Genomic DNA, 19,550 nt, shown 5'->3' with positions numbered 1-19,550 from the left:
CAGCAACTAGGACCCTGCAAGTCCTTAGAGCCCCAGATGCCACCTTTCATCTGATACCCAGACCCTGGGGACATGACTTCTTTTCCCCATGGAACATGGGGTCAGTTTGGGGCCACTCGCCCTGGCCATCTGCTTCGTTCCCTGTCTGAAATTTGCAAATTTGGCTGATTTTCTCCAAAACTAAAGCTGCTGGCAACGAGGAGCCTGCAGCTCCTTAGGGCCCCAAACATCACCGCTCTGCTGATACCCCGATCATGGGGAAATTACTTCTTTTTCCCATACAAATAGTATCCCTGTGCGGCCACTTGCCCTGGCAGAAAGTGGGGTGCCGAGCAGGAAATTTGAAAATTCTCCTGGATTTCCATAAAAGTAAAGCTGGCAGCAACTAGGACCCTGCAAGTGCTTAGAGCCCCAGATGCCACCTTTCATCTGATACCCAGACCCTGGGCCAATGACTTCATTTTCCCCATGGAAAATGGCCTCCATTTGTGGCCTCTCGTCCTGGCCAATAGGGTGGTGCCCAGCAAGAAATTTGCAACCTTTGCTGGATTTTTCCAAACCTAAAGCTGGCGGCAACTCAGACCCTGCAAGTCCTTAGAGCCCCAGATGCCACCTTTCATCTGATACCCAGACCCTGGGCCAATGACTTCATTTTCCCCATGGAAAATGGCCTCCATTTCTGGTCTCTCGCCCTGGCCAATAGGGTGGTGCCCAGCAAGAAATTTGCAATCTTTGCTGGATTTCTCCAAATCTAAAGCTGCCAGTAAGATATACCCTGCAATTCCTTAGGGCCCCAAAGGCCACCTTTCATTGGATTTGCAGACCGTGGGGAAAGGACTTCTTTTTCCCATGGCATATGGCCTCCGTTTGCAGCCACTCACGCTGGCAGAAAGTGGGCAGCCAAGCTAGAGTGATGCAATCTTTGCTGGATTTTTCCAAACCTAAAGCTGGCAGCAACTGGGACCCTGCAAGTCCTTAGAGCCTGAAAGGCCACATTTCATCTGATACCCAGACCCTGGGTAAAGGACATTTTTCCCATGGAAAATGGCCTTTCTTTGTGGCCACTTGGCCTGGCAGGCAGGGCAGTGCCAAGCGAGAAATTTGCAAACTGTGCTGGATTTCCCTAAATTAAAGCTGGCAGCAACTAGGACCCTGCAAGTCCTTAGAGCCCCAGATGCCACCTTTCATCTGATACCCAGACCCTGGGGAGAAGACTCCTTTTCCCCGTGGAAAATGGGGTCAGTTTGGGGCCACTCGCCCTGGCCATCTGCTTCGTTCCCTGTCTGAAATTTGCAAACTTGGCCGATTTTCTCCAAAACTAAAGCTGCTGGCAACGAGGAGCCTGCAGCTCCTTAGGGCCCCAAACATCACCGCTCTGCTGATACCCAGATCATGGGGAAATTACTTCTTTTTCCCATACAAATAGTATCCCTGTGCGGCCGCTTGCCCTGGCAGAAAGTGGGGTGCCGAGCAGGAAATTTGAAAATTCTGCTGGATTTCCATAAAGTAAAGCTGGCAGCAACTAGGACCCTGCAAGTCCGTAGAGCCCCAGATGCCACCTTTCATCTGATACCCAGACCCTGGGCCAATGACTTCATTTTCCCCGTGGAAAATGGCCTCCATTTGTGGCCACTTGGCCTGGCAGGCAGGGCAGTGCCAAGCGAGAAATTTGCAAACTGTGCTGGATTTCCCTAAATTAAAGCTGGCAGCAACTAGGACCCTGCAAGTCCTTAGAGCCCCAGATGCCACCTTTCATCTGATACCCAGACCCTGGGCCAATGACTTCATTTTCCCCATGGAAAATGGCCTCCATTTCTGGCCTCTCGCCCTGGCCAATAGGGTGGTGCCCACCAAGAAATTTGCAACCTTTGCTGGATTTCTCCAAATCTAAAGCTGCCAGTAAGAAGTACCCTGCATGTCCTTAGAGCCCCAAAGGCCACCTTTCATTGGATTTGCAGACCGTGGGGAAAGGACTTCTTTTTCCCATGGAAAATGGCCTCGGTTTGCAGCCAATCACCCTTGCAGAAAGTGGGCAGCCGAGCTAGAGTGATGCAATCTTTGCTGGATTTTTCCAAACCTAAAGCTGGCGGCAACTCAGACCCTGTAAGTCCTTAGAGCCCCAGAGGCCACCTTTCATCTGATACCCAGACCCTGGGTAAAGGACATTTTTCCCATGGAAAATGGCCTTCCTTTGTGGCCACTTGGCCTGGCAGGCAGGGCAGTGCCAAGCGAGAAATTTGCAAACTGTGCTGGATTTCCCTAAAAGTAAAGCTGGCAGCAACTAGGACCCTGCAAGTGCTTAGAGCCCCAGATGCCACCTTTCATCTGATACCCAGACCCTGGGGACATGACTTCTTTTCCCCATGGAACATGGGGTCAGTTTGGGGCCACTCGCCCTGGCCATCTGCTTCGTTCCCTGTCTGAAATTTGCAAACTTGGCCGATTTTCTCCAAAACTAAAGCTGCTGGCAACGAGGAGCCTGCAGCTCCTTAGGGCCCCAAACATCACCGCTCTGCTGATACCCAGATCATGGGGAAATTACTTCTTTTTCCCATACAAATAGTATCCCTGTGCGGCCGCTTGCCCTGGCAGAAAGTGGGGTGCCGAGCAGGAAATTTGAAAATTCTGCTGGATTTCCATAAAGTAAAGCTGGCAGCAACTAGGACCCTGCAAGTCCGTAGAGCCCCAGATGCCACCTTTCATCTGATACCCAGACCCTGGGCCATTGACTTCATTTTCCCCGTGGAAAATGGCCTCCATTTGTGGCCACTTGGCCTGGCAGGCAGGGCAGTGCCAAGCGAGAAATTTGCAAACTGTGCTGGATTTCCCTAAAAGTAAAGCTGGCAGCAACTAGGACCCTGCAAGTCCTTAGAGCCCCAGATGCCACCTTTCATCTGATACCCAGACCCTGGGGACATGACTTCTTTTCCCCATGGAACATGGGGTCAGTTTGGGGCCACTCGCCCTGGCCATCTGCTTCGTTCCCTGTCTGAAATTTGCAAACTTGGCTGATTTTCTCCAAAACTAAAGCTGCTGGCAACGAGGAGCCTGCAGCTCCTTAGGGCCCCAAACATCACCGCTCTGCTGATACCCAAATCATGGGGAAATTACTTCTTTTTCCCATACAAATAGTATCCCTGTGCGGCCGCTTGCCCTGGCAGAAAGTGGGGTGCCGAGCAGGAAATTTGAAAATTCTGCTGGATTTCCATAAAGTAAAGTTGGCAGCAACTCAGACCCTGCAAGTCCGTAGAGCCCCAGATGCCACCTTTCATCTGATACCCAGACCCTGGGCCAATGACTTCATTTTCCCCGTGGAAAATGGCCTCCATTTGTGGCCACTTGGCCTGGCAGGCAGGGCAGTGCCAAGCGAGAAATTTGCAAACTGTGCTGGATTTCCCTAAAAGTAAAGCTGGCAGCAACTAGGACCCTGCAAGTCCTTAGAGCCCCAGATGCCACCTTTCATCTGATACCCAGACCCTGGGGACATGACTTCTTTTCCCCATGGAACATGGGGTCAGTTTGGGGCCACTCGCCCTGGCCATCTGCTTCGTTCCCTGTCTGAAATTTGCAAATTTGGCTGATTTTCTCCAAAACTAAAGCTGCTGGCAACGAGGAGCCTGCAGCTCCTTAGGGCCCCAAAAATCACCGCTCTGCTGATACCCCGATCATGGGGAAATTACTTCTTTTTCCCATACAAATAGTATCCCTGTGCGGCCACTTGCCCTGGCAGAAAGTGGGGTGCCGAGCAGGAAATTTGAAAATTCTCCTGGATTTCCATAAAAGTAAAGCTGGCAGCAACTAGGACCCTGCAAGTCCGTAGAGCCCCAGATGCCACCTTTCATCTGATACCCAGACCCTGGGCCAATGACTTCATTTTCCCCGTGGAAAATGGCCTCCATTTGTGGCCTCTCGTCCTGGCCAATAGGGTGGTGCCCAGCAAGAAATTTGCAAACTTTGCTGGATTTTTCCAAACCTAAAGCTGGCGGCAACTCAGACCCTGTAAGTCCTTAGAGCCCCAGATGCCACCTTTCATCTGATACCCAGACCCTGGGGTCAAGACTTCTTTTCCCTGTGGAAAATGGGGTCAGTTTGGGGCCACTCGCCCTGGCCAATACGGTTGTGCCCAGCAAGAAATTTGCAATCTTTGCCGGATTTCTCCAAATCTAAAGCTGCCAGTAAGAAGTACCCTGCAATTCCTTAGGGCCCCAAAGGCCACCTTTCATTGGATTTGCAGACCGTGGGGAAAGGACTTCTTTTTCCCATGGCATATGGCCTCCGTTTGCAGCCACTCACGCTGGCAGAAAGTGGGCAGCCAAGCTAGAGTGATGCAATCTTTGCTGGATTTTTCCAAACCTAAAGCTGGCAGCAACTGGGACCCTGCAAGTCCTTAGAGCCTGAAAGGCCACCTTGAATATATTACTCACACCCTGGGTAAAGGACATTTTTCCCATGGGAGATGGCCTTCAATTGTGCCCACTTGGCCTGGCAGGCAGGGCAGTGCCAAGCGAGAAATTTGCAAACTGTGCTGGATTCTTCCAAAAGTAAAGCTGGCAGCAACTAGGACCCTGCAAGTGCTTAGAGCCCCAGATGCCACCTTTCATCTGATACCCAGACCCTGGGCCAATGACTTCATTTTCCCCGTGGAAAATGGCCTCCATTTCTGGCCTCTCGCCCTGGCCAATAGGGTGGTGCCCAGCAAGAAATTTGTAATCTTTGCTGGATTTCTCCAAATCTAAAGCTGCCAGTAAGATATACCCTGCATGTCCTTAGAGCCCCAAAGGCCACCTTTCATTGGATTTGCAGACCGTGGGGAAAGGACTTCTTTCTCCCATGGGAAATGGCCTCGGTTTGCAGCCAATCACCCTTGCAGAAAGTGGGCAGCAGAGCTAGAGTGATGCAATCTTTGCTGGATTTTTCCAAACCTAAAGCTGGCGGCAACTCAGACCCTGTAAGTCCTTAGAGCCCCAGAGGCCACCTTTCATCTGATACCCAGACCCTGGGTAAAGGACATTTTTCCCATGGAAAATGGCCTTCCTTTGTGGCCACTTGGCCTGGCAGGCAGGGCAGTGCCAAGCAAGAAATTTGCAAACTGTGCTGGATTTCCCTAAAAGTAAAGCTGGCAGCAACTAGGACCCTGCAAGTCCTTAGAGCCCCAGATGCCACCTTTCATCTGATACCCAGACCCTGGGGACATGACTTCTTTTCCCCATGGAACATGGGGTCAGTTTGGGGCCACTCGCCCTGGCCATCTGCTTCGTTCCCTGTCTGAAATTTGCAAACTTGGCTGATTTTCTCCAAAACTAAAGCTGCTGGCAACGAGGAGCCTGCAGCTCCTTAGGGCCCCAAACATCACCGCTCTGCTGATACCCAGATCATGGGGAAATTACTTCTTTTTCCCATACAAATAGTATCCCTGTGCGGCCGCTTGCCCTGGCAGAAAGTGGGGTGCCGAGCAGGAAATTTGAAAATTCTCCTGGATTTCCATAAAAGTAAAGCTGGCAGCAACTAGGACCCTGCAAGTCCTTAGAGCCCCAGATGCCACCTTTCATCTGATACCCAGACCCTGGGCCATTGACTTCATTTTCCCCGTGGAAAATGGCCTCCATTTGTGGCCTCTCGTCCTGGCCAATAGGGTGGTGCCCAGCAAGAAATTTGCAACCTTTGCTGGATTTTTCCAAACCTAAAGCTGGCGGCAACTCAGACCCTGTAAGTCCTTAGAGCCCCAGATGCCACCTTTCATCTGATACCCAGACCCTGGGGTCAAGACTTCTTTTCCCTGTGGAAAATGGGGTCAGTTTGGGGCCACTCGCCCTGGCCAATACGGTTGTGCCCAGCAAGAAATTTGCAATCTTTGCTGGATTTCTCCAAATCTAAAGCTGCCAGTAAGAAGTACCCTGCAATTCCTTAGGGCCCCAAAGGCCACCTTTCATTGGATTTGCAGACCGTGGGGAAAGGACTTCTTTTTCCCATGGCATATGGCCTCCGTTTGCAGCCACTCACGCTGGCAGAAAGTGGGCAGCCAAGCTAGAGTGATGCAATCTTTGCTGGATTTTTCCAAACCTAAAGCTGGCAGCAACTGGGACCCTGCAAGTCCTTAGAGCCCCAGAGGCCACCTTGAATATATTACTCACACCCTGGGTAAAGGACATTTTTCCCATGGGAGATGGCCTTCAATTGTGCCCACTTGGCCTGGCAGGCAGGGCAGTGCCAAGCGAGAAATTTGCAAACTGTGCTGGATTTCCCTAAATTAAAGCTGGCAGCAACTAGGACCCTGCAAGTCCGTAGAGCCCCAGATGCCACCTTTCATCTGATACCCAGACCCTGGGCCAATGACTTCATTTTCCCCATGGAAAATGGCCTCCATTTGTGGCCTCTCGCCCTGGCCAATAGGGTGGTGCCCACCAAGAAATTTGCAACCTTTGCTGGATTTCTCCAAATCTAAAGCTGCCAGTAAGAAGTACCCTGCATGTCCTTAGAGCCCCAAAGGCCACATTTCATTGGATTGGCAGACCGTGGGGAACGGACTTCTTTTTCCCATGGCATATGGCCTCCGTTTGCAGCCACTCACGCTGGCAGAAAGTGGGGAGCCAAGCTAGAGTGATGCAATCTTTGCTGGATTTTTCCAAACCTAAAGCTGGCAGCAACTGGGACCCTGCAAGTCCTTAGAGCCTGAAAGGCCACCTTGAATATATTACTCACACCCTGGGTAAAGGACATTTTTCCCATGGGAGATGGCCTTCAATTGTGCCCACTTGGCCTGGCAGGCAGGGCAGTGCCAAGCGAGAAATTTGCAAACTGTGCTGATTCTTCCAAAACTAAAGCTGGCAGCAACTAGGACCCTGCAAGTGCTTAGAGCCCCAGATGCCACCTTTCATCTGATACCCAGACCCTGGGCCAATGACTTCATTTTCCCCATGGAAAATGGCCTCCATTTCTGGCCTCTCGCCCTGGCCAATAGGGTGGTGCCCACCAAGAAATTTGTAATCTTTGCTGGATTTCTCCAAATCTAAAGCTGCCAGTAAGATATACCCTGCATGTCCTTAGAGCCCCAAAGGCCACCTTTCATTGGATTTGCAGACCGTGGGGAAAGGACTTCTTTTTCCCATGGGAAATGGCCTCGGTTTGCAGCCAATCACCCTTGCAGAAAGTGGGCAGCAGAGCTAGAGTGATGCAATCTTTGCTGGATTTTTCCAAACCTAAAGCTGGCGGCAACTCAGACCCTGTAAGTCCTTAGAGCCCCAGAGGCCACCTTTCATCTGATACCCAGACCCTGGGTAAAGGACATTTTTCCCATGGAAAATGGCCTTCCTTTGTGGCCACTTGGCCTGGCAGGCAGGGCAGTGCCAAGCGAGAAATTTGCAAACTGTGCTGGATTTCCCTAAAAGTAAAGCTGGCAGCAACTAGGACCCTGCAAGTCCTTAGAGCCCCAGATGCCACCTTTCATCTGATACCCAGACCCTGGGGACATGACTTCTTTTCCCCATGGAACATGGGGTCAGTTTGGGGCCACTCGCCCTGGCCATCTGCTTCATTCCCTGTCTGAAATTTGCAAACTTGGCTGATTTTCTCCAAAACTAAAGCAGCTGGCAACGAGGAGCCTGCAGCTCCTTAGGGCCCCAAACATCACCGCTCTGCTGATACCCAAATCATGGGGAAATTACTTCTTTTTCCCATACAAATAGTATCCCTGTGCGGCCGCTTGCCCTGGCAGAAAGTGGGGTGCCGAGCAGGAAATTTGGAAATTCTGCTGGATTTCCATAAAGTAAAGCTGGCAGCAACTCAGACCCTGCAAGTCCGTAGAGCCCCAGATGCCACCTTTCATCTGATACCCAGACCCTGGGCCAATGACTTCATTTTCCCCGTGGAAAATGGCCTCCATTTGTGGCCACTTGGCCTGGCAGGCAGGGCAGTGCCAAGCGAGAAATTTGCAAACTGTGCTGGATTTCCCTAAAAGTAAAGCTGGCAGCAACTAGGACCCTGCAAGTCCTTAGAGCCCCAGATGCCACCTTTCATCTGATACCCAGACCCTGGGGACATGACTTCTTTTCCCCATGGAACATGGGGTCAGTTTGGGGCCACTCGCCCTGGCCATCTGCTTCGTTCCCTGTCTGAAATTTGCAAATTTGGCTGATTTTCTCCAAAACTAAAGCTGCTGGCAACGAGGAGCCTGCAGCTCCTTAGGGCCCCAAACATCACCGCTCTGCTGATACCCCGATCATGGGGAAATTACTTCTTTTTCCCATACAAATAGTATCCCTGTGCGGCCACTTGCCCTGGCAGAAAGTGGGGTGCCGAGCAGGAAATTTGAAAATTCTCCTGGATTTCCATAAAAGTAAAGCTGGCAGCAACTAGGACCCTGCAAGTCCGTAGAGCCCCAGATGCCACCTTTCATCTGATACCCAGACCCTGGGCCAATGACTTCATTTTCCCCATGGAAAATGGCCTCCATTTGTGGCCTCTCGTCCTGGCCAATAGGGTGGTGCCCAGCAAGAAATTTGCAACCTTTGCTGGATTTTTCCAAACCTAAAGCTGGCGGCAACTCAGACCCTCTAAGTCCTTAGAGCCCCAGATGCCACCTTTCATCTGATACCCAGACCCTGGGCCAATGACTTCATTTTCCCCATGGAAAATGGCCTCCATTTCTGGCCTCTCGCCCTGGCCAATAGGGTGGTGCCCAGCAAGAAATTTGTAATCTTTGCTGGATTTCTCCAAATCTAAAGCTGCCAGTAAGATATACCCTGCAATTCCTTAGGGCCCCAAAGGCCACCTTTCATTGGATTTGCAGACCGTGGGGAAAGGACTTCTTTTTCCCATGGCATATGGCCTCCGTTTGCAGCCACTCACGCTGGCAGAAAGTGGGCAGCCAAGCTAGAGTGATGCAATCTTTGCTGGATTTTTCCAAACCTAAAGCTGGCAGCAACTGGGACCCTGCAAGTCCTTAGAGCCTGAAAGGCCACCTTTCATCTGATACCCAGACCCTGGGTAAAGGACATTTTTCCCATGGAAAATGGCCTTTCTTTGTGGCCACTTGGCCTGGCAGGCAGGGCAGTGCCAAGCGAGAAATTTGCAAACTGTGCTGGATTTCCCTAAATTAAAGCTGGCAGCAACTAGGACCCTGCAAGTCCTTAGAGCCCCAGATGCCACCTTTCATCTGATACCCAGACCCTGGGGAGAAGACTCCTTTTCCCTGTGGAAAATGGGGTCAGTTTGGGGCCACTCGCCCTGGCCATCTGCTTCGTTCCCTGTCTGAAATTTGCAAACTTGGCCGATTTTCTCCAAAACTAAAGCTGCTGGCAACGAGGAGCCTGCAGCTCCTTAGGGCCCCAAACATCACCGCTCTGCTGATACCCAGATCATGGGGAAATTACTTCTTTTTCCCATACAAATAGTATCCCTGTGCGGCCGCTTGCCCTGGCAGAAAGTGGGGTGCTGAGCAGGAAATTTGAAAATTCTCCTGGATTTCCATAAAAGTAAAGCTGGCAGCAACTGGGACCCTGCAAGTCCTTAGAGCCCCAGATGCCACCTTTCATCTGATACCCAGACCCTGGGCCAATGACTTCATTTTCCCCGTGGAAAATGGCCTCCATTTGTGGCCACTTGGCCTGGCAGGCAGGGCAGTGCCAAGCGAGAAATTTGCAAACTGTGCTGGATTTCCCTAAATTAAAGCTGGCAGCAACTAGGACCCTGCAAGTCCTTAGAGCCCCAGATGCCACCTTTCATCTGATACCCAGACCCTGGGCCAATGACTTCATTTTCCCCATGGAAAATGGCCTCCATTTGTGGCCTCTCGCCCTGGCCAATAGGGTGGTGCCCACCAAGAAATTTGCAACCTTTGCTGGATTTCTCCAAATCTAAAGCTGCCAGTAAGAAGTACCCTGCATGTCCTTAGAGCCCCAAAGGCCACCTTTCATTGGATTTGCAGACCGTGGGGAAAGGACTTCTTTCTCCCATGGGAAATGGCCTCGGTTTGCAGCCAATCACCCTTGCAGAAAGTGGGCAGCCGAGCTAGAGTGATGCAATCTTTGCTGGATTTTTCCAAACCTAAAGCTGGCGGCAACTCAGACCCTGTAAGTCCTTAGAGCCCCAGAGGCCACCTTTCATCTGATACCCAGACCCTGGGAAAAGAACATTTTTCCCATGGAAAATGGCCTTCATTTGTGGCCACTTGGCCTGGCAGGCAGGGCAGTGCCAAGCAAGAAATTTGCAAACTGTGCTGGATTTCCCTAAATTAAAGCTGGCAGCAACTAGGACCCTGCAAGTCCTTAGAGCCCCAGATGCCACCTTTCATCTGATACCCAGACCCTGGGGACATGACTTCTTTTCCCCATGGAACATGGGGTCAGTTTGGGGCCACGCGCCCTGGCCATCTGCTTCGTTCCCTGTCTGAAATTTGCAAACTTGGCCGATTTTCTCCAAAACTAAAGCTGCTGGCAACGAGGAGGCTGCAGCTCCTTAGGGCCCCAAACATAACCGCTCTGCTGATACCCAAATCATGGGGAAATTACTTCTTTTTCCCATACAAATAGTATCCCTGTGCGGCCGCTTGCCCTGGCAGAAAGTGGGGTGCCGAGCAGGAAATTTGAAAATTCTGCTGGATTTCCGTAAAGTAAAGCTGGCAGCAACTAGGACCCTGCAAGTCCTTAGAGCCCCAGATGCCACCTTTCATCTGATACCCAGACCCTGGGCCAATGACTTCATTTTCCCCATGGAAAATGGCCTCCATTTCTGGCCACTTGGCCTGGCAGGCAGGGCAGTGCCAAGCGAGAAATTTGCAAACTGTGCTGGATTTCCCTAAAAGTAAAGCTGGCAGCAACTAGGACCCTGCAAGTCCTTAGAGCCCCAGATGCCACCTTTCATCTGATACCCAGACCCTGGGGACATGACTTCTTTTCCCCATGGAACATGGGGTCAGTTTGGGGCCACTCGCCCTGGCCATCTGCTTCGTTCCCTGTCTGAAATTTGCAAATTTGGCTGATTTTCTCCAAAACTAAAGCTGCTGGCAACGAGGAGCCTGCAGCTCCTTAGGGCCCCAAACATCACCGCTCTGCTGATACCCCGATCATGGGGAAATTACTTCTTTTTCCCATACAAATAGTATCCCTGTGCGGCCACTTGCCCTGGCAGAAAGTGGGGTGCCGAGCAGGAAATTTGAAAATTCTCCTGGATTTCCATAAAAGTAAAGCTGGCAGCAACTAGGACCCTGCAAGTCCGTAGAGCCCCAGATGCCACCTTTCATCTGATACCCAGACCCTGGGCCAATGACTTCATTTTCCCCATGGAAAATGGCCTCCATTTGTGGCCTCTCGTCCTGGCCAATAGGGTGGTGCCCAGCAAGAAATTTGCAACCTTTGCTGGATTTTTCCAAACCTAAAGCTGGCGGCAACTCAGACCCTCTAAGTCCTTAGAGCCCCAGATGCCACCTTTCATCTGATACCCAGACCCTGGGGTCAAGACTTCTTTTCCCTGTGGAAAATGGGGTCAGTTTGGGGCCACTCGCCCTGGCCAATACGGTTGTGCCCAGCAAGAAATTTGCAATCTTTGCTGGATTTCTCCAAATCTAAAGCTGCCAGTAAGAAGTACCCTGCATGTCCTTAGAGCCCCAAAGGCCACATTTCATTGGATTGGCAGACCGTGGGGAACGGACTTCTTTTTCCCATGGCATATGGCCTCCATTTGCAGCCACTCACGCTGGCAGAAAGTGGGCAGCCAAGCTAGAGTGATGCAATCTTTGCTGGATTTTTTCCAAACCTAAAGCTGGCAGCAACTGGGACCCTGTAAGTCCTTAGAGCCTAAAAGGCCACCTTGAATATATTACTGCGACCCTGGGTAAAGGACATTTTTCCCATGGGAAATGGCCTTCATTTGTGGCCACTTGGCCTGGCAGGCAGGGCAGTGCTAAGCGAGAAATTTGCAAACTGTGCTGGATTCTTCCAAAACTAAAGCTGGCAGCAACTAGGACCCTGCAAGTCCGTAGAGCCCCAGATGCCACCTTTCATCTGATACCCAGACCCTGGGCCAATGACTTCATTTTCCCCATGGAAAATGGCCTCCATTTGTGGCCTCTCGCCCTGGCCAATAGGGTGGTGCCCAGCAAGAAATTTGCTATCTTTGCCGGATTTCTCCAAATCAAAAGCTGCCAGTAAGAAGTACCCTGCAATTCCTTAGGGCCCCAAAGGCCACCTTTCATTGGATTTGCAGACCGTGGGGAAAGGACTTCTTTTTCCCATGGCATATGGCCTCGGTTTGCAGCCAATCACCCTTGCAGAAAGTGGGCAGCAGAGCTAGAGTGATGCAATCTTTGCTGGATTTTTCCAAACCTAAAGCTGGCGGCAACTCAGACCCTGTAAGTCCTTAGAGCCCCAGATGCCACCTTTCATCTGATACCCAGACCCTGGGCCAATGACTTCATTTTCCCCATGGAAAATGGCCTTCCTTTGTGGCCACTTGGCCTGGCAGGCAGGGCAGTGCCAAGCGAGAAATTTGCAAACTGTGCTGGATTTCCCTAAATTAAAGCTGGCAGCAACTAGGACCCTGCAAGTCCTTAGAGCCCCAGATGCCACCTTTCATCTGATACCCAGACCCTGGGGACATGACTTCTTTTCCCCATGGAACATGGGGTCAGTTTGGGGCCACTCGCCCTGGCCATCTGCTTCGTTCCCTGTCTGAAATTTGCAAATTTGGCTGATTTTCTCCAAAACTAAAGCTGCTGGCAACGAGGAGCCTGCAGCTCCTTAGGGCCCCAAACATCACCGCTCTGCTGATACCCAAATCATGGGGAAATTACTTCTTTTTCCCATACAAATAGTATCCCTGTGTGGCCGCTTGCCCTGGCAGAAAGTGGGGTGCCGAGCAGGAAATTTGAAAATTCTGCTGGATTTCCGTAAAGTAAAGCTGGCAGCAACTAGGACCCTGCAAGTCCTTAGAGCCCCAGATGCCACCTTTCATCTGATACCCAGACCCTGGGGAGAAGACTTCTTTTCCCTGTGGAAAATGGGGTCAGTTTGGGGCCACTCGCCCTGGCCATCTGCTTCGTTCCCTGTCTGAAATTTGCAAACTTGGCCGATTTTCTCCAAAACTAAAGCTGCTGGCAACGAGGAGCCTGCAGCTCCTTAGGGCCCCAAACATCACCGCTCTGCTGATACCCCGATCATGGGGAAATTACTTCTTTTTCCCATACAAATAGTATCCCTGTGAGGCTGCTTGCCCTGGCAGAAAGTGGGCTGCCGAGCAGGAAATTTGAAAATTCTGCTGGATTTCCATAAAGTAAAGCTGGCAGCAACTAGGACCCTGCAAGTCCGTAGAGCCCCAGATGCCACCTTTCATCTGATACCCAGACCCTGGGGTCAAGACTTCTTTTCCCTGTGGAAAATGGGGTCAGTTTGGGGCCACTCGCCCTGGCCAATACGGTTGTGCCCAGCAAGAAATTTGCAATCTTTGCTGGATTTCTCCAAATCTAAAGCTGCCAGTAAGAAGTACCCTGCAATTCCTTAGGGCCCCAAAGGCCACCTTTCATTGGATTTGCAGACCGTGGGGAAAGGACTTCTTTTTCCCATGGCATATGGCCTCCGTTTGCAGCCACTCACGCTGGCAGAAAGTGGGCAGCCAAGCTAGAGTGATGCAATCTTTGCTGGATTTTTCCAAACCTAAAGCTGGCAGCAACTGGGACCCTGCAAGTCCTTAGAGCCTGAAAGGCCACCTTGAATATATTACTCACACCCTGGGTAAAGGACATTTTTCCCATGGGAGATGGCCTTCAATTGTGCCCACTTGGCTTGGCAGGCAGGGCAGTGCAGAGCGAGAAATTTGCAAACTGTGCTGGATTCTTCCAAAACTAAAGCTGGCAGCAACTAGGACCCTGCAAGTGCTTAGAGCCCCAGATGCCACCTTTCATCTGATACCCAGACCCTGGGCCAATGACTTCATTTTCCCCATGGAAAATGGCCTCCATTTCTGGCCTCTCGCCCTGGCCAATAGGGTGGTGCCCACCAAGAAATTTGCAATCTTTGCTGGATTTCTCCAAATCTAAAGCTGCCAGTAAGAAGTACCCTGCAAGTCCTTAGAGCCCCAAAGGCCACCTTTCATTTGATTTGCAGACCGTGGGGAAAGGACTTCTTTCTCCCATGGGAAATGGCCTCGGTTTGCAGCCAATCACCCTTGCAGAAAGTGGGCAGCAGAGCTAGAGTGATGCAATCTTTGCTGGATTTTTCCAAACCTAAAGCTGGCGGCAACTCAGACCCTGTAAGTCCTTAGAGCCCCAGAGGCCACCTTTCATCTGATACCCAGACCCTGGGTAAAGGACATTTTTCCCATGGCCAATGGCCTTCCTTTGTGGCCACTTGGCCTGGCAGGCAGGGCAGTGCCAAGCGAGAAATTTGCAAACTGTGCTGGATTTCCCTAAAAGTAAAGCTGGCAGCAACTAGGACCCTGCAAGTCCTTAGAGCCCCAGATGCCACCTTTCATCTGATACCCAGACCCTGGGGACATGACTTCTTTTCCCCATGGAACATGGGGTCAGTTTGGGGCCACTCGCCCTGGCCATCTGCTTCGTTCCCTGTCTGAAATTTGCAAATTTGGCCGATTTTCTCCAAAACTAAAGCTGCTGGCAACGAGGAGCCTGCAGCTCCTTAGGGCCCCAAACATCACCGCTCTGCTGATACTCCGATCATGGGGAAATTACTTCTTTTTCCCATACAAATAGTATCCCTGTGCGGCCGCTTGCCCTGGCAGAAAGTGGGGTGCCGAGCAGGAAATTTGAAAATTCTGCTGGATTTCCATAAAGTAAAGCTGGCAGCAACTAGGACCCTGCAAGTCCGTAGAGCCCCAGATGCCACCTTTCATCTGATACCCAGACCCTGGGGACATGACTTCTTTTCCCCATGGAACATGGGGTCAGTTTGGGGCCACTCGCCCTGGCCATCTGCTTCATTCCCTGTCTGAAATTTGCAAACTTGGCTGATTTTCTCCAAAACTAAAGCTGCTGGCAACGAGGAGCCTGCAGCTCCTTAGGGCCCCAAACATCACCGCTCTGCTGATACCCAAATCATGGGGAAATTACTTCTTTTTCCCATACAAATAGTATCCCTGTGCAGCCGCTTGCCCTGGCAGAAAGTGGGGTGCCGAGCAGGAAATTTGAAAATTCTGCTGGATTTCCATAAAGTAAAGCTGGCAGCAACGAGGACCCTGCAAGTCCGTAGAGCCCCAGATGCCACCTTTCATCTGATACCCAGACCCTGGGCCAATGACTTCATTTTCCCCGTGGAAAATGGCCTCCATTTGTGGCCACTTGGCCTGGCAGGCAGGGCAGTGCCAAGCGAGAAATTTGCAAACTGTGCTGGATTTCCCTAAAAGTAAAGCTGGCAGCAACTAGGACCCTGCAAGTCCTTAGAGCCCCAGATGCCACCTTTCATCTGATACCCAGACCCTGGGGACATGACTTCTTTTCCCCATGGAACATGGGGTCAGTTTGGGGCCACTCGCCCTGGCCATCTGCTTCGTTCCCTGTCTGAAATTTGCAAATTTGGCTGATTTTCTCCAAAACTAAAGCTGCTGGCAACGAGGAGCCTGCAGCTCCTTAGGGCCCCAAACATCACCGCTCTGCTGATACCCCGATCATGGGGAAATTACTTCTTTTTCCCATACAAATAGTATCCCTGTGCGGCCACTTGCCCTGGCAGAAAGTGGGGTGCCGAGCAGGAAATTTGAAAATTCTCCTGGATTTCCATAAAAGTAAAGCTGGCAGCAACTAGGACCCTGCAAGTGCTTAGAGCCCCAGATGCCACCTTTCATCTGATACCCAGACCCTGGGCCAATGACTTCATTTTCCCCATGGAAAATGGCCTCCATTTGTGGCCTCTCGTCCTGGCCAATAGGGTGGTGCCCAGCAAGAAATTTGCAACCTTTGCTGGATTTTTCCAAACCTAAAGCTGGCGGCAACTCAGACCCTGCAAGTCCTTAGAGCCCCAGATGCCACCTTTCATCTGATACCCAGACCCTGGGCCAATGACTTCATTTTCCCCATGGAAAATGGCCTCCATTTCTGGTCTCTCGCCCTGGCCAATAGGGTGGTGCCCAGCAAGAAATTTGTAATCTTTGCTGGATTTCTCCAAATCTAAAGCTGCCAGTAAGATATACCCTGCAATTCCTTAGGGCCCCAAAGGCCACCTTTCATTGGATTTGCAGACCGTGGGGAAAGGACTTCTTTTTCCCATGGCATATGGCCTCCGTTTGCAGCCACTCACGCTGGCAGAAAGTGGGCAGCCAAGCTAGAGTGATGCAATCTTTGCTGGATTTTTCCAAACCTAAAGCTGGCAGCAACTGGGACCCTGCAAGTCCTTAGAGCCTGAAAGGCCACATTTCATCTGATACCCAGACCCTGGGTAAAGGACATTTTTCCCATGGAAAATGGCCTTTCTTTGTGGCCACTTGGCCTGGCAGGCAGGGCAGTGCCAAGCGAGAAATTTGCAAACTGTGCTGGATTTCCCTAAATTAAAGCTGGCAGCAACTAGGACCCTGCAAGTCCTTAGAGCCCCAGATGCCACCTTTCATCTGATACCCAGACCCTGGGGAGAAGACTCCTTTTCCCCGTGGAAAATGGGGTCAGTTTGGGGCCACTCGCCCTGGCCATCTGCTTCGTTCCCTGTCTGAAATTTGCAAACTTGGCCGATTTTCTCCAAAACTAAAGCTGCTGGCAACGAGGAGCCTGCAGCTCCTTAGGGCCCCAAACATCACCGCTCTGCTGATACCCAGATCATGGGGAAATTACTTCTTTTTCCCATACAAATAGTATCCCTGTGCGGCCGCTTGCCCTGGCAGAAAGTGGGGTGCCGAGCAGGAAATTTGAAAATTCTGCTGGATTTCCATAAAGTAAAGCTGGCAGCAACTAGGACCCTGCAAGTCCGTAGAGCCCCAGATGCCACCTTTCATCTGATACCCAGACCCTGGGCCAATGACTTCATTTTCCCCGTGGAAAATGGCCTCCATTTGTGGCCACTTGGCCTGGCAGGCAGGGCAGTGCCAAGCGAGAAATTTGCAAACTGTGCTGGATTTCCCTAAATTAAAGCTGGCAGCAACTAGGACCCTGCAAGTCCTTAGAGCCCCAGATGCCACCTTTCATCTGATACCCAGACCCTGGGCCAATGACTTCATTTTCCCCATGGAAAATGGCCTCCATTTCTGGCCTCTCGCCCTGGCCAATAGGGTGGTGCCCACCAAGAAATTTGCAACCTTTGCTGGATTTCTCCAAATCTAAAGCTGCCAGTAAGAAGTACCCTGCATGTCCTTAGAGCCCCAAAGGCCACCTTTCATTGGATTTGCAGACCGTGGGGAAAGGACTTCTTTTTCCCATGGAAAATGGCCTCGGTTTGCAGCCAATCACCCTTGCAGAAAGTGGGCAGCCGAGCTAGAGTGATGCAATCTTTGCTGGATTTTTCCAAACCTAAAGCTGGCGGCAACTCAGACCCTGTAAGTCCTTAGAGCCCCAGAGGCCACCTTTCATCTGATACCCAGACCCTGGGTAAAGGACATTTTTCCCATGGAAAATGGCCTTCCTTTGTGGCCACTTGGCCTGGCAGGCAGGGCAGTGCCAAGCAAGAAATTTGCAAACTGTGCTGGATTTCCCTAAATTAAAGCTGGCAGCAAATAGGACCCTGCAAGTCCTTAGAGCCCCAGATGCCACCTTTCATCTGATACCCAGACCCTGGGGACATGACTTCTTTTCCCCATGGAACATGGGGTCAGTTTGGGGCCACTCGCCCTGGCCATCTGCTTCGTTCCCTGTCTGAAATTTGCAAATTTGGCTGATTTTCTCCAAAACTAAAGCTGCTGGCAACGAGGAGCCTGCAGCTCCTTAGGGCCCCAAACATCACCGCTCTGCTGATACCCCGATCATGGGGAAATTACTTCTTTTTCCCATACAAATAGTATCCCTGTGCGGCCACTTGCCCTGGCAAAAAGTGGGGTGCCGAGCAGGAAATTTGAAAATTCTCCTGGATTTCCATAAAAGTAAAGCTGGCAGCAACTAGGACCCTGCAAGTCCGTAGAGCCCCAGATGCCACCTTTCATCTGATACCCAGACCCTGGGCCAATGACTTCATTTTCCCCATGGAAAATGGCCTCCATTTGTGGCCTCTCGTCCTGGCCAATAGGGTGGTGCCCAGCAAGAAATTTGCAACCTTTGCTGGATTTTTCCAAACCTAAAGCTGGCGGCAACTCAGACCCTCTAAGTCCTTAGAGCCCCAGATGCCACCTTTCATCTGATACCCAGACCCTGGGGTCAAGACTTCTTTTCCCTGTGGAAAATGGGGTCAGTTTGGGGCCACTCGCCCTGGCCAATACGGTTGTGCCCAGCAAGAAATTTGCAATCTTTGCTGGATTTCTCCAAATCTAAAGCTGCCAGTAAGAAGTACCCTGCATGTCCTTAGAGCCCCAAAGGCCACATTTCATTGGATTGGCAGACCGTGGGGAACGGACTTCTTTTTCCCATGGCATATGGCCTCCATTTGCAGCCACTCACGCTGGCAGAAAGTGGGCAGCCAAGCTAGAGTGATGCAATCTTTGCTGGATTTTTTCCAAACCTAAAGCTGGCAGCAACTGGGACCCTGTAAGTCCTTAGAGCCTAAAAGGCCACCTTGAATATATTACTGCGACCCTGGGTAAAGGACATTTTTCCCATGGGAAATGGCCTTCATTTGTGGCCACTTGGCCTGGCAGGCAGGGCAGTGCTAAGCGAGAAATTTGCAAACTGTGCTGGATTCTTCCAAAACTAAAGCTGGCAGCAACTAGGACCCTGCAAGTGCTTAGAGCCCCAGATGCCACCTTTCATCTGATACCCAGACCCTGGGCCAATGACTTCATTTTCCCCATGGAAAATGGCCTCCATTTGTGGCCTCTCGCCCTGGCCAATAGGGTGGTGCCCAGCAAGAAATTTGCAACCTTTGCTGGATTTCTCCAAATCTAAAGCTGCCAGTAAGAAGTACCCTGCAAGTCCTTAGAGCCCCAAAGGCCACCTTTCATTGGATTTGCAGACCGTGGGGAAAGGACTTCTTTTTCCCATGGGAAATGGCCTCGGTTTGCAGCCAATCACCCTTGCAGAAAGTGGGCAGCAGAGCTAGAGTGATGCAATCTTTGCTGGATTTTTCCAAACCTAAAGCTGGCGGCAACTCAGACCCTGTAAGTCCTTAGAGCCCCAGATGCCACCTTTCATCTGATACCCAGACCCTGGGGACATGACTTCTTTTCCCCATGGAACATGGGGTCAGTTTGGGGCCACTCGCCCTGGCCATCTGCTTCGTTCCCTGTCTGAAATTTGCAAACTTGGCTGATTTTCTCCAAAACTAAAGCTGCTGGCAACGAGGAGCCTGCAGCTCCTTAGGGCCCCAAACATCACCGCTCTGCTGATACCCAAATCATGGGGAAATTACTTCTTTTTCCCATACAAATAGTATCCCTGTGTGGCCGCTTGCCCTGGCAGAAAGTGGGGTGCCAAGCAGGAAATTTGAAAATTCTGCTGGATTTCCGTAAAGTAAAGCTGGCAGCAACTAGGACCCTGCAAG

This window comes from Agelaius phoeniceus, chromosome 29, assembly GCF_051311805.1.
Source record: "Agelaius phoeniceus isolate bAgePho1 chromosome 29, bAgePho1.hap1, whole genome shotgun sequence".
Lineage (NCBI taxonomy): Eukaryota > Metazoa > Chordata > Aves > Passeriformes > Icteridae > Agelaius > Agelaius phoeniceus.
The sequence above is the reverse complement of the archived record's forward strand: the minus strand, read 5'-3'. Positions refer to the sequence as shown.